This window comes from Corvus moneduloides, chromosome Z (genome assembly GCF_009650955.1).
Source record: "Corvus moneduloides isolate bCorMon1 chromosome Z, bCorMon1.pri, whole genome shotgun sequence".
NCBI lineage: Eukaryota > Metazoa > Chordata > Aves > Passeriformes > Corvidae > Corvus > Corvus moneduloides.
The window spans coordinates 43,313,820-43,325,730 of NC_045511.1; the positions used below are offsets into that span (position 1 = coordinate 43,313,820).

General features: G+C 41.5%; 1 long non-coding RNA gene across 3 annotated transcripts in view; it reads right to left on the reverse strand.

Annotated features, from left to right (window-relative positions):
- LOC116438256 overlaps positions 1-11,704 on the reverse strand; it is an 85,743-nt gene extending 74,039 nt beyond the window's left edge. For all 3 annotated transcript variants that reach the window (XR_004237657.1, XR_004237656.1, XR_004237658.1), the window contains exon 1: positions 11,607-11,704. This is a non-coding gene — a long non-coding RNA (uncharacterized LOC116438256). The remainder of the gene's footprint in view (positions 1-11,606) is intronic.
- Positions 11,705-11,911: the final 207 nt, after the last annotated feature.

An 11,911-nucleotide genomic window follows, 5' to 3' on the forward strand; every position in this document is an offset into this window, starting at 1 on the left:
TTATTAATTTGGAAAACTTCTAAGACCTTACTTTAAAGCTCCTTCTCATGGAAATGCACTTTTTGTAACATTAGGAGCAAACACATCCAAATGGTGTTATTTGAAAACTATCTGAAACACTGGTTCTGCATCTTGTGCAAAATGGCAAAAGTATGTAATTAAGAAAAGGAGACCAGGAGACCATGTTATTTAACCTAGGAGGTCAAAGAAGCTGTAGTTTTTCAGGAATACCATCTTCTTGTGGAAATTTCTTTATACTGTAAACACATTATTTTTTTAATTGTGCAGTTTCAGAAAGACCTTTTCTTACTTGGGCCATTTTTTTCAGGAATGTCAATGGTGATTCGCAGTAATGGACTGATTTAGACTGAGGAGAACCTCAATTAAGTTTTTCAATGTCTCCCATGATGGAGATCCCACAGCCTTTATGTTCAGCTCCAGTCTTTGTTTACCCTGAAGAGTTAGTTCCTTGTATCTATTTACCTATAGCCCCTTAATTCTTGTGCTATAACTTGTGCTTGTTGCTCTTTATCCTTCTGTTCCGTACCTCCAAAAAGTGTGTGGCCAATTTTCTCTGTAACTCACCATATATTAGGTAGTTGAAGTTAATATTTAGATTCCTCAGCAGCTGCCTTATGCAGGTCAGTTATACTGTTCAGTCCCACCTTGTTTGTTGTGTGCTACCAGCCCTGGCTGCCTTAGGGAACCCTCTGCTAGACTCACTTCAGTGTAGCAGTGTCTTTCTGTTTCCTGGGGACATAAAACTGGATGAAGGGCTCCTGATTTGGGCTCACAAGTGCTGTGAAGGTCTGAAGCATACTTTCTTTCATGTTAGTCTGCCTGTGCCTGTCCTTTCTGTCAGCTTTCTTAGTTATAAACGTATCATGCTTCATAACCATCATAGAAGATTCATGTAGATATACACCTAAAATATGTGGGCAGGCTTTGCTGACTTTTTAAAAAAAGTTCTGTATCACCTGAATGGCAGTAAAAATGTAACAGTTATTTGCAAATATGCCTTCAGATTCCTGCTGACTGACATTCCCTGGTGAACAGGGCAGTGGTGCCATATGGCATTAATACATGACATTCCCTCTGAGACATTTCAGGACCTCTGCATGCTCTTTTGACCTATTGCCCCTATTGTTTCAGGTGGGTTGAAGGCAAGAATGGTGGAGACAGCAAGGCCATGACCTTGCCTTCTGCAAACCAAAGCACATGCTACACAGTGGTAAGAAATATTTTTCCTTGATTCAACCTTAAGTGTGTGTCTTGTCATAGAATATGGGTAGAAAAACTGTATGATTACCTTCTTTCTACTGAAAAACAATGCATACTGAAACTAGTTTAGAACACAGGGAGATTGGTAATTTCAGATTCTCTGGCTGTTGCTAAAAACAGCCTATGGCCTCTAGAGCACCGAGGAGTTAGCTTGCTGGCTCTTGTTATGTCTTGCTAAATTTTCCTTCTTCTGTTGTGCTTTTCTTGGTGAGAAGAGTGTATCAGAGCTGACACCAATATATTGCAGTGTAGATCACTATAGAAATTTCTTCTTTGGGTAGTGGGGATAAAAGGGAAGACAAAAAATTAGTGTAAAATCCCTGTCTTGCTGAGATTCAGGAAAAGTTAACACTCAGAAAATTTCCATTTTGCCATGGCTGGAAATAAGAGGGTTATGTTGCTGGAGCTGCAGTGTAATCTTCTCTCAGAACATGCCTTTTAAATCAAAGAAAGTCCTTTATCCTTTTTGTCTTTTGCTTCCTGATATTACCCATAATTAACTTTGCCATATAGTTTTAGATGAGGCCAGAAGTTTTACACTAAAAGAATGCTCATTTCTTCTTATAAGCATGCCAGGGATAATATTTTGACACTATATATGGTGTCACTTTGAAAAACTTGTAGAAAGTTGTAGCAGATGAGGGACCTTTTTCTCCCACAGAGGGCAGTGTTTATTTGCTGAACAATTTATCATTTAGCGTGTGCATTGTTATACAATGTACCCTTTCCACAAGCAAAGAGCAGAAAAGGACACTGCAAATAAGTCCTGTCTTTTTTTCTTTCTATTTTTCATTACTATTGCTGGGAGCATAAATGTCTTTTTAATGAAGATTAAAAAAAAAAAAGAACTAAATGTTTTCCATACCACAGAATTTGAGACAATGAAAGAGGAATTCCTTCCTACAGTAAAACTTGCTGCTGGAAATGTACAGACATGTTTAAACCTCCCAAAATTATCATACAACCTTCCTTCCTTTCACATACAGGTACATGGTGTCACCTTTCTCATCAACAAAAACCTTAGTAAATGTTATAGTGTTCTTTACTCAAGTACATGAAGGTAGAAACACTTGCCAAGTCTTATGCTTAAGTTTAGGTGGTTGTGGTCTAGGTAACATAAGTTTAGTCAGTTGCGGCATCTTACAACAAATGAGACTATCAAGTCAATTGCAGGTATGGAATTAGATATCTGGATAACTTGTTAAATATAGCAACACCACTACCCATCCCCCTCACACCCCAAAAATATTGTAGTGAAAAGAAAGCAATAAAGTACAATATTTGCATGATGCATAGACTATTTTCAGAGGTTCTATCTGATCTGGATAAGGTCTAGAGCTAAAGTACTCTCTGAAAGCTTTTACTTCAGTGAAATTGCCTAAAACCCCCAAGATCCTCAATGTAAAACAACAGTAGTGACATTTGTGCATGATATTTTATTTGGGGATCAGTTACCAGATGGTAGAACTTTGCTGTATCTTAATATATCTGTTTTCCTTAGCTGCCCATTTATTACAGACTATTCCCTGAAATTTACTTCCTAGTGCTTAAATGAAAGAGTTGATTGAAAAAGGAAAAAATTAACTGCCATGTAGAAACTTGAAAGTAGAAATTGTTTTGCAATTTTGTGCTATTTGAAGCAGAACAGATTTTAATATTTGTAATAATTTTTTTAAAATACAAGAGTAATTTTAATTTTTAACCTCTTTTTAATTTGCTTTCATTTATTATTATTATTATTGTTGTTGTTGTTGTTATTGTTAGTAGTATTATTATTAGTATTAATTTTGGTATTATGATTATGTATTTTTCAGTCAGGTAACATAAGCCAAATGATAGAGAGAGGTGCTCTGTGAATTTTTTTTTTTTTTTCTGTTTCTATATTCTCCACTACTTTTGGTAAGAATAACAAAAACCTTGACCTTGGGGAAAAAATAATAGCTTGGAGACTCTCAGTTCTAAAGGAATAGATATTAATTTTTTTCAATATGTCTTGTAAAAGGTTAGGTATTTCTTTTTCACCTTTTTTTAAAAAAGACAGTCAGAAAATTAGTCTTCTAGTTCTCACTCAAGTTCTTCCATGATAAAGATAATTTAATAGGTTACAGAGTGGAAGATAAAAAATATTTTGGTAAGTGGGTGAAAAATCCAGAAGCTAGAGATTTTTTTTAAACACAACTTTAAAAAAATCTAACGGCTAAGGTACTATTTTAGTTGGAAGTTCCTTCTCAAATATCAGAAATTACATTAAATAATGATTTTACAAATCACTAAAAATATATTTATCACTAAAAGCTGATATGTGTGAGAAAGAGGAATTATTTTAGTTAAAGCAATCAAAGACAATGAAATAATTTTCAGCAAAGTGCTGATTATATGTGCAGTTTTGTTCACTTCAGTTCCTGATTGTTATGCTAGCTGAAGAGACAGACCTTGGTGCCATTCTTCAGTCAGAAATGAGGGTTCAAAAAAGGTGAATGCAGGGTCCTGCACCTGGGGAGGAACAGCCCCAGGAACCAGCACAGGCTGGGGGTGACCAGCTGGAAAGCAGCTCAGTGGAGGAGCTGCGGGTGCTGGTGGACAACAAGCTCTCCATGAGCCAGCAGTGCCTTGGTGACCAAGGCCAATGACATCCTGGGGTGCCTTAGGAAGAGCATTGCCAGCAGGTTGAGGGAGGTGATCCTGCCTCTCTACTCAGCCCTGGTAATGCTGCATTTGGAGTGCTGTGTCCAGTTCTGGGTACCTCAGCACAAGACAGACATGGAGCTCCTGGAGCTGGTCCAGCAGAGGGTGACAAAGATGATTGAGGGACTGGAGCATCTCTCTTATGAGGAAAGGCTGAGGGAGCTGGGCCTATTCAGCCTCAAGAAGAGACAACTGGGAGGGGACCTTATCAATATTTTTAAGTATCTAGAAGGAGGGTGTCACAGAATCACAGAAATACTGAGGTTGGAAAGGACCTTTAAGATCATCAAGTTCAACCTTTGACTGACCACCCTTGTCAATTAAAGGGTGCACTTATCCAAGTCATGGGCTGCCAGCTTTTCCAGGAAAATGCCATGGGAGACAGTATCAAATGCTTTGCTTAAGTACACATCCACAGACTTTCCCTCATCCTCAAGGTGGGTCAGTTGGTCATAAAAGGAGATCAGGTTGGTGAAGCAGGACCTGCCTTTTCTAAATCTATGCTGGCTAGGCCAGATCCCTTTGCTGTCCTGTGTGTGTGCTGCATGATCACACTCCAGATGATCTGCTCCATAACCTTCCCCAGCACTGAGGTCAAGGGGATGGAGCCAGGCTCTTCTCAGTGGTGCCAAGCAATGGGACAAGGTACAACAGGCAGAAACTGATATTTCTGAACAGAAGTTCCACCTGAATATGAGGAAGAACTTTACTGTGTGGATGATGGCACACTGGAACAGGTTGCCCAGAGAGGGTGTTGAGTCTCCCTCATTGGAGATATTCACAATCCTGTGCCATGTGCTTTAGGATGACCCTGCTTGAGCAGAGAGGTTGGACCAGATAACTCTCTGTCGTGCCTTCCAACCTTACCCATTTTGTGTTTATGTAGTTCTGTGAATGGTGAAATGAAATGCCTGCTTTGATGATACACCCTCTCTGAAAGCTTGTTTTCAGCATAGATCACTTTTCTGTTCTGATTTACAAGTCAGTACCAGATATTATTTCTTTGTCAGAACTGCAGAGTTGTGCAGGAATGCAAATGCAGGAAAAGAAAACTTTCTGTCCACAATATTGCCAGACCCTCAGTACCCCAAGTGTTTTTGTTACCTAACAGAGAGTGTCCTCAGAGACAAGTGTAAGGAGCTTTGGGGTTCAGTCTGGACCGGGCGTAGACGAAGACAGTGACGAGATCTCTATAAGCAGATCTTGGGACATGCGGTTTATTGCAAAGGGCGTGGGCACAGGGGCACTGCTCAGAGCTGCAGCTGGCAGCTCTGAGCAGGCCCAAGAGAGCAAGAGAGTAAGCGGGTAAGAGAGAGAGAGAGCGAGAGGAATGAGAGTGAAGAAGAAGTAGTAAGAGTGTGTAAGAGTGGAATGGAATGGAATGGTGAAGTATTGGTTACAATACAATAAATCATCTTCCGTACTGAATATTCTAATTGTCACTAACCGATCTAATACAAGATACAAATCCTATAGCATTTACATACAGCCTATAAGAGTTCTTATATTACCATAGAGTGTTACATCTTAACTTCTAAAAACTACTCTTTGGACCCCTTCTGCTGAGCTAGTAGGGTCTGCTCTGACCCTTGGACCTGCCTGCAAGCAGAGGGTATTGTTCAATCAAGAGGGGATTCCCTTCAGTTGGCCATACCATTGTTTTCCAGTTGTTCAGTAACTAAGACTTGGTATTTCAAAAGTGGCTTTCATTTCGATGTCGCCTGTAGTTTTCATATTCCCAAAATCTTTTGTCAGGCAATCATATTTATAAGGCTTTCCTGTTTCATCTTCCCTAACATCTCCCCCTTTCTGATGAACAAATAAGATATTAGACATAGTCCTACTCGTCATTTTTTGCACACACTGAAGTATACAAGGTACTGCTACTAAAACTATAATTATTACTACTAGAATAATCAAGCCTATTTTACAGAGTTCCCTTAGCCAAGGTGCAAAGCTCCAACCATCAAACAAACTGTCTAGTCAAGACGGGTCATCTGTTGTAATTTGGTTAGCTAGGTCCCTTAGGTTTTGTAACTGTTTGTGAATGGAAACAGAATGATCGGATAAGTTCATACAGCATAATCCTTCAAAATTTTCACAGCCTTGCCCATGTGCTAATAAAAGATAATCAATGTAAGTTTGGTGTCTATGGCTGGGAGTTGGAGAAATGTGATGATTATCATATGGCTAATATTTACCAAGAGTAACATTACCAAAACCTTCTGGAAAAGGCACTCAGTAAGTTGAGAAAGGTTTGTCAGGGCTTGTGTCAGATAGACAGATGGTATCGGAGCCTGCAGATTTGGCTAAAGCAACTCAGACATTTGTCTTTGGTTGATTTACAGGTAAAGCTTCACTGCAAAAACAAAACCAAAAGGTTAAAAGCAACATGCATCTACACAAATAATACTAAAACTCCATTCTTTTCTTGAGCCGTTTCTGGCAGACAATCTTCTCTCAGTGGTTCTGCCAAGTTCACATTTGGGTGTCGCTTCTCAGCTTCCACTCGCGGGGTCACTGGCTGAAGTGGAACCGACAACGGGCTTTGATGTGTGGTACAGCTTCACGTTCTTTTCTGGAATCCACTTGGTTCCTTCACCTGTGGAGAGACATGCAAATCCCTTTCCCCACATTATAAGATCATATGGTCTTTCTATTTTTCCTGATGCTAAATTCTTAATTAAAACTGGGGGGTGCTCTTTCAGTTTTGCTTTTTTGTTGTTTAAGAAATGTCTGAAAATGAGGGTGTCAGGCTCTTCTGCAGAACTGTTCAAGAAATTAAAAACATACAAGGCTTTATTCAACCTTCTTTGAGGTGTAGCCTGGGCTTTTCCCCTTTTCTGTTGATTTAAAATGCGTTTTAAAGTTTGATGTATTCCTTTTAGGGTACTTTTTAGCAGTTGCTTAAGATATGGTGAGCAAATGCCACTGTATCTTACAGCCCTTCTTAGTTCTTTAATTTCGAGAGTGGGGATGGGAACCCACGTTTTAGGACTGTCAGGCTGTTGGCTAGCTATCACAGGCTTAGTTAATAGACTAAGACTTTCATCTTTATAGATTTGGGGTTTTATTTCATGGCAATCTGTTAATTGAGAATAATCTGAGCACTTTGGAGGATTTTTTGATTCAGAAGGTAGCGCTAACAAACTCTCAGAACTCGTTTTCTCTTTCTGGGTTGCAAGATCCCCGTCGCTTGCTGGCGGGACTCTGGGGCTCATTGCAAACAAATCTGGCTGCTTTTCTGGGTTTACTTGTGTTAGATTTAAAGCATCAGATCCGGCAGAGGGGCTCTCCGTCTCCCCTGCCACTGGAGCTGCATCGTTGCCCTCCGTTCCCCCCCTGTTCGCGGCTTCTGAGGCGAGGCTGCGCTGCGCGGAGGGATACGGCTGGGCGGCGGAGGGATACGGCTGTGCGGTGTCAGGGAACCCCGGCAGGGGCGGCTGCGGCACAGGGATGGGACCCGGCAGGGGCGGTGATGGCACGGCAGAGCTCGGCAGTGGCAGGGCAGAGCTCGGGAGTGGCGCAGCCGATCTTGGTGGCGGTGGGCGAGGAGGCGGCGGGGCCGCGGGGGACTGGCTCTGTGACTCCGGCACGGCCGATTGAGGTGGCGGCGGGCGAGGAGGCGGTGGGGCCGCAGGGGACTCGCTCCATGACTCCGTCACGGCCGACTGAGGTGGCGGCGGGCGAGGAGGCGGGGCGGAGCTGCGCGGCGGTGGGGGGGGCGCGGCGAATAGTTCCATTAACGCTGCACAAGCCGGGATGAGTTCTGCGGTACTCTTGTCCCAGCGTGATATGGCATTAAATAATTTGATTCCCACTGAGTCCCAAAAGTCTCTGGTGTAGACTGCTGAACGGTCAGCATTTGGGAAATTAATCAGAGTCCATTCTAAGAGGTTTTTTAGCTCCTGTTTAGGTAATTGTCTTGAACCAGAGCTTATAAGTAAATGCTTAAGTTGCTTATAGAGATCTCTGTCGTGGGCAGAGTGAATTTGTCCCATTATTAGACCAGTATGATACTCACTTAGATGATGTCGCAGGAGCAGTGTCCTTAGTCAGAGGTCCGTCGTGGGGCACTGGCCGGGTACTCCACTCGGCGCTCAGGACGCTGCTTTTGGGTCCTTTCTCAGAGCTCCGGTTTTAGGCGTTGCTTGGCAACGGCTTCCCGTGCTCAGGACCTCACAGGTGGGTTGACACTGAGAGCTCCCGTGCGGGCGGTGCTGAGCACTACTCGCCTGTGCTCGGGGTGCGCGGCAGGGTCCCTCCTTAGAGCTCCAGTCAGCACTGCTTAGCAGCGTGTCTGTGCTCGAGGGGTGCCACGCAAACTTCCTCAAAGAGCTCCAGGGAGCCGCTGCGCAGCAGTGGCTGCCTGTGCTCGAGGACTGCCAGGCAATTCCCTCCAAGAGCTCCAGGTAATCCCCGTGTTCAAGGGGTGCCTCAGCAGAATTAGAGAGCTCTGGCTTTTACGATGCGCAGCAACGGTATGCCGTGCTCACGACACGTTCTAGGTGGCTATAACTGGTCTTTTAGTTACCATCCATGGAGAAGTCTCCCACAGATGGAGAAAGCTGAATCGGGCCTTCAATCACGTTGTGTGCCAGACTGCAGGTGCTGGGTGTGGGTTCGGCAATCACGATGGGCGCCAGACTGTAGGGAGCTGAGGGGTCAGTCTGGACCGGGCGTAGACGGTTGGAGACGGATGGCGACGGGGACGGTGACGAGAGATCTCTATAGTCAGATCTTGGAACATGGGGTTTATTGCAAAGGGCGTGGGCACAGGGGCACTGCTCAGAGCTGCAGCTGGCAGCTCTGAGCAGGCCCAAGAGAGCAAGAGAGTAAGCGGGTTAGAGAGAGAGAGAGCGAGAGGAATGAGAGTGAAGAAGAAGTAGTAAGAGTGTGTAAGAGTGGAATGGAATGGAATGTCTGAAGTCCTGGTTACAATACAATAAATCATCTTCCGTACTGAATATTCTAATTGTCACTAACCGATCTAATACAAGATACAAATCCTATAGCATTTACATACAGCCTATAAGAGTTCTTATATTACCATAGAGTGTTACATCTTAACTTCTAAAAACTACTCTTTGGACCCCTTCTGCTGAGCTAGTAGGGTCTGCTCTGACCCTTGGACCTGCCTGCAAGCAGAGGGTATTGTTCAATCAAGAGGGGATTCCCTTCAGTTGGCCATACCATTGTTTTCCAGTTGTTCAGTAACTAAGACTTGGTATTTCAAAAGTGGCTTTCATTTCGATGTCGCCTGTAGTTTTCATATTCCCAAAATCTTTTGTCAGGCAATCATATTTATAAGGCTTTCCTGTTTCATTTTCCCCAACAGACAAGTTTTGTGTGCTGGTCTGTATTTGGAGAGCCCCATTCACAGGGAGCACTCTGGGGAGCTTTTATATTAATTGCCATTCAGCCTTCTGGGTCCTCTGAGGGAAAAAACAATCGACAGTTGTTTGAGTTTGTTTATTCTGGCAAAAGGGAAGCTGCTGATATTTATATTAAGAAAATGTTCCCCCCCAGATCCTTGCTGTTTTGAATAAGGCATCTAAACTTGCCTGCTTGAGTGACAAAATATACCGTAACAGTTGTTCTATAACTTGTTTTGGTGTAATATTAACAGAGAATGATGCTGCTAATAAGTAAGTCTTAAACTTACCACGAGAAATATATCCTGAAACTGAAAGTGTTCCCTGCAGCAAGGAGTTAGTCATATAGATAAATCTACACCCACATGCTTTCCTTCTTTAAAACATACTGTAGAGGTGAAAAAGTCATCAATATTCTTTGTATCATTCAAAGAGTGCAAGCCAGCCCCATGGGGCTTCAGAGTCTCCAATCCCAAGCTGTACTTTTAGGCAATATTATTACAATCTCAGCAGAAAAAATCACATGGAGCAAAAAGATCCTCTTATCTTTCCTGTCTCTGTTTTTTTAACGAAGTTGTTTTAAAATTAAATATTAGAGAATGTGCCCCTCAAATCTTTATTGTTTTGAATAAGGCATCTAAATTTGCCTGCTTGAGTGACATAACAAAATTCCTCTTAGCATCAGTGGAGTTACTTGATAGCTGTGACTACTTATAATGGGTATTCTGGGACTAATGTACTTTCTCTTACATCTTGAGATTAAAAAAACCTTCTTAACTTGTTGGAAGTTGAAAAAGCACCTGGATTTAGACGAATCATTTGATACAAAGCTTTTAAAGTAAATAATCCCTAAAAATATTATATTCGGTATTTAGCTGTGATCTATGTGTTGCTAAATTCAAAAGTCTCATTTGTGAAAAACACATCAAAAAACACTTTGAAAATTGAGAAGACAAAAGAGGAAACTGTACTGGTCAAATGTCAGCACAGAAGCTGAAGTCTCCACAATATATCCAGACCTACAGCCTAAAGGTACCTGTGGCCATTACATGAAATAAAAACAGTGCTTGGAAAAACACCTCAAAAAACAACAAACCAAATCAAAAACCAAAACAACAAAAAACAAAACAAAAACCTCAAAACAAAACAAAACTACAAGATATGAAAATGAGTCCATTCTAAGAAGCTGCTTCAAAAAACCAAATTCACGATGATGATGACCTTTTAGTGCATCTAAACATCAGCTATAAACCATACAAGAAATAAAGGAAACTTTGGACAAGCTTCCAGCATTTCCACCAATATAATAACACCAATAAACTTTACTATCGACTTCAATTGCCTCAATGAAATGGCCAATAAAAATCTTTTAAAAGGTGTTATCAGTCAAAAGCTTTCCTGATATTGCACCATTGAAAACTCCTTATGATAACCATCTGTAAAAGGTAATTCTATAAACAGCAACAGGAAAAAAAAATTAAACCACAACCGAAAAATGAACCCAGAACCCACCCCCAAAAACAGGTCATATGTATTAATGGGAAAAGTTTCATTTCTTGAAGAATAGAAATAAATAAAGTCTGGTTTGGCAAAAAAATAAATAGTGCCTCAAAAAAGCATGCTCATACTGAGTCAAGAAAAAAACCCCACTGTCTAAATAACTGCAGCATCTAGGGACTTTTTTCCAGGAATTTTTAGCCCACATTGTGAGGACCTAGCCTAGGTTGAATACCTCAGGGGATAAGCCAGCTTTAGAAAGGCAGGTATTAAACTAGTAAACACAAAACATAAAATGTATTAAAAAAAGATTTTGTTTGCTATAGTAAAACCAAACTGCCACAGTAAAATGCATCTCAACATTCTGTACTAATACCTGTCTCCCAGTATCAGAGGCAGTGTTTTTCTCTGTTCTTGGGGGCCTTAGAGGATCAACTAGGTTTTAATAATCAGTTTGAACCTACATTACGTTACTCATAAGACATTTTGAGGTTCTTCTTTGTAAAGCCAGAGAAGATGTAGCAGTAATTACCACCTCATAATCTTGAAACATTCCTTTAGAGTATCAGTCCTCATTTCAGCAACTAGTAAACATCAGTAAGCATGTCTGTGCCAGAACAAACTCAAAACAGATCAGAGATTTGGTTTGAAGTGCAGTATGAATAACAGAGCCTTTCTTCTCTGGTGATTCTGAGTTGGCACAGGAAGGCAGCTGGGAGAACCACAAACCCATGGCTGAAACACAAAGATTAAACTTATTTCTGTTACCTTGATAACTGGGGGATCCCCGAAGCAGCAGTCGGGAAGGGATGCACAAGCAGAGACGCAGACACCATTAAACTTGGTCCTTGCTAGAGAATCACCAGTCTGCTCTTCACACAGATTTATCAAGGGTTATTTCCAGCTGAAAGGTCACTGGAGCATATTTTCAATCCTCCTACCAGTTTTCTACTTTTAACCCATTCCTTCCAATATTTCTCCTTTTTTTTTTTTTTTTTTAAGTATGACAGCATATGCTTCAGTATTTGTGATGCTTTTTTTCTTTTACTCCCCAGATTCCCACATTGCCTTTC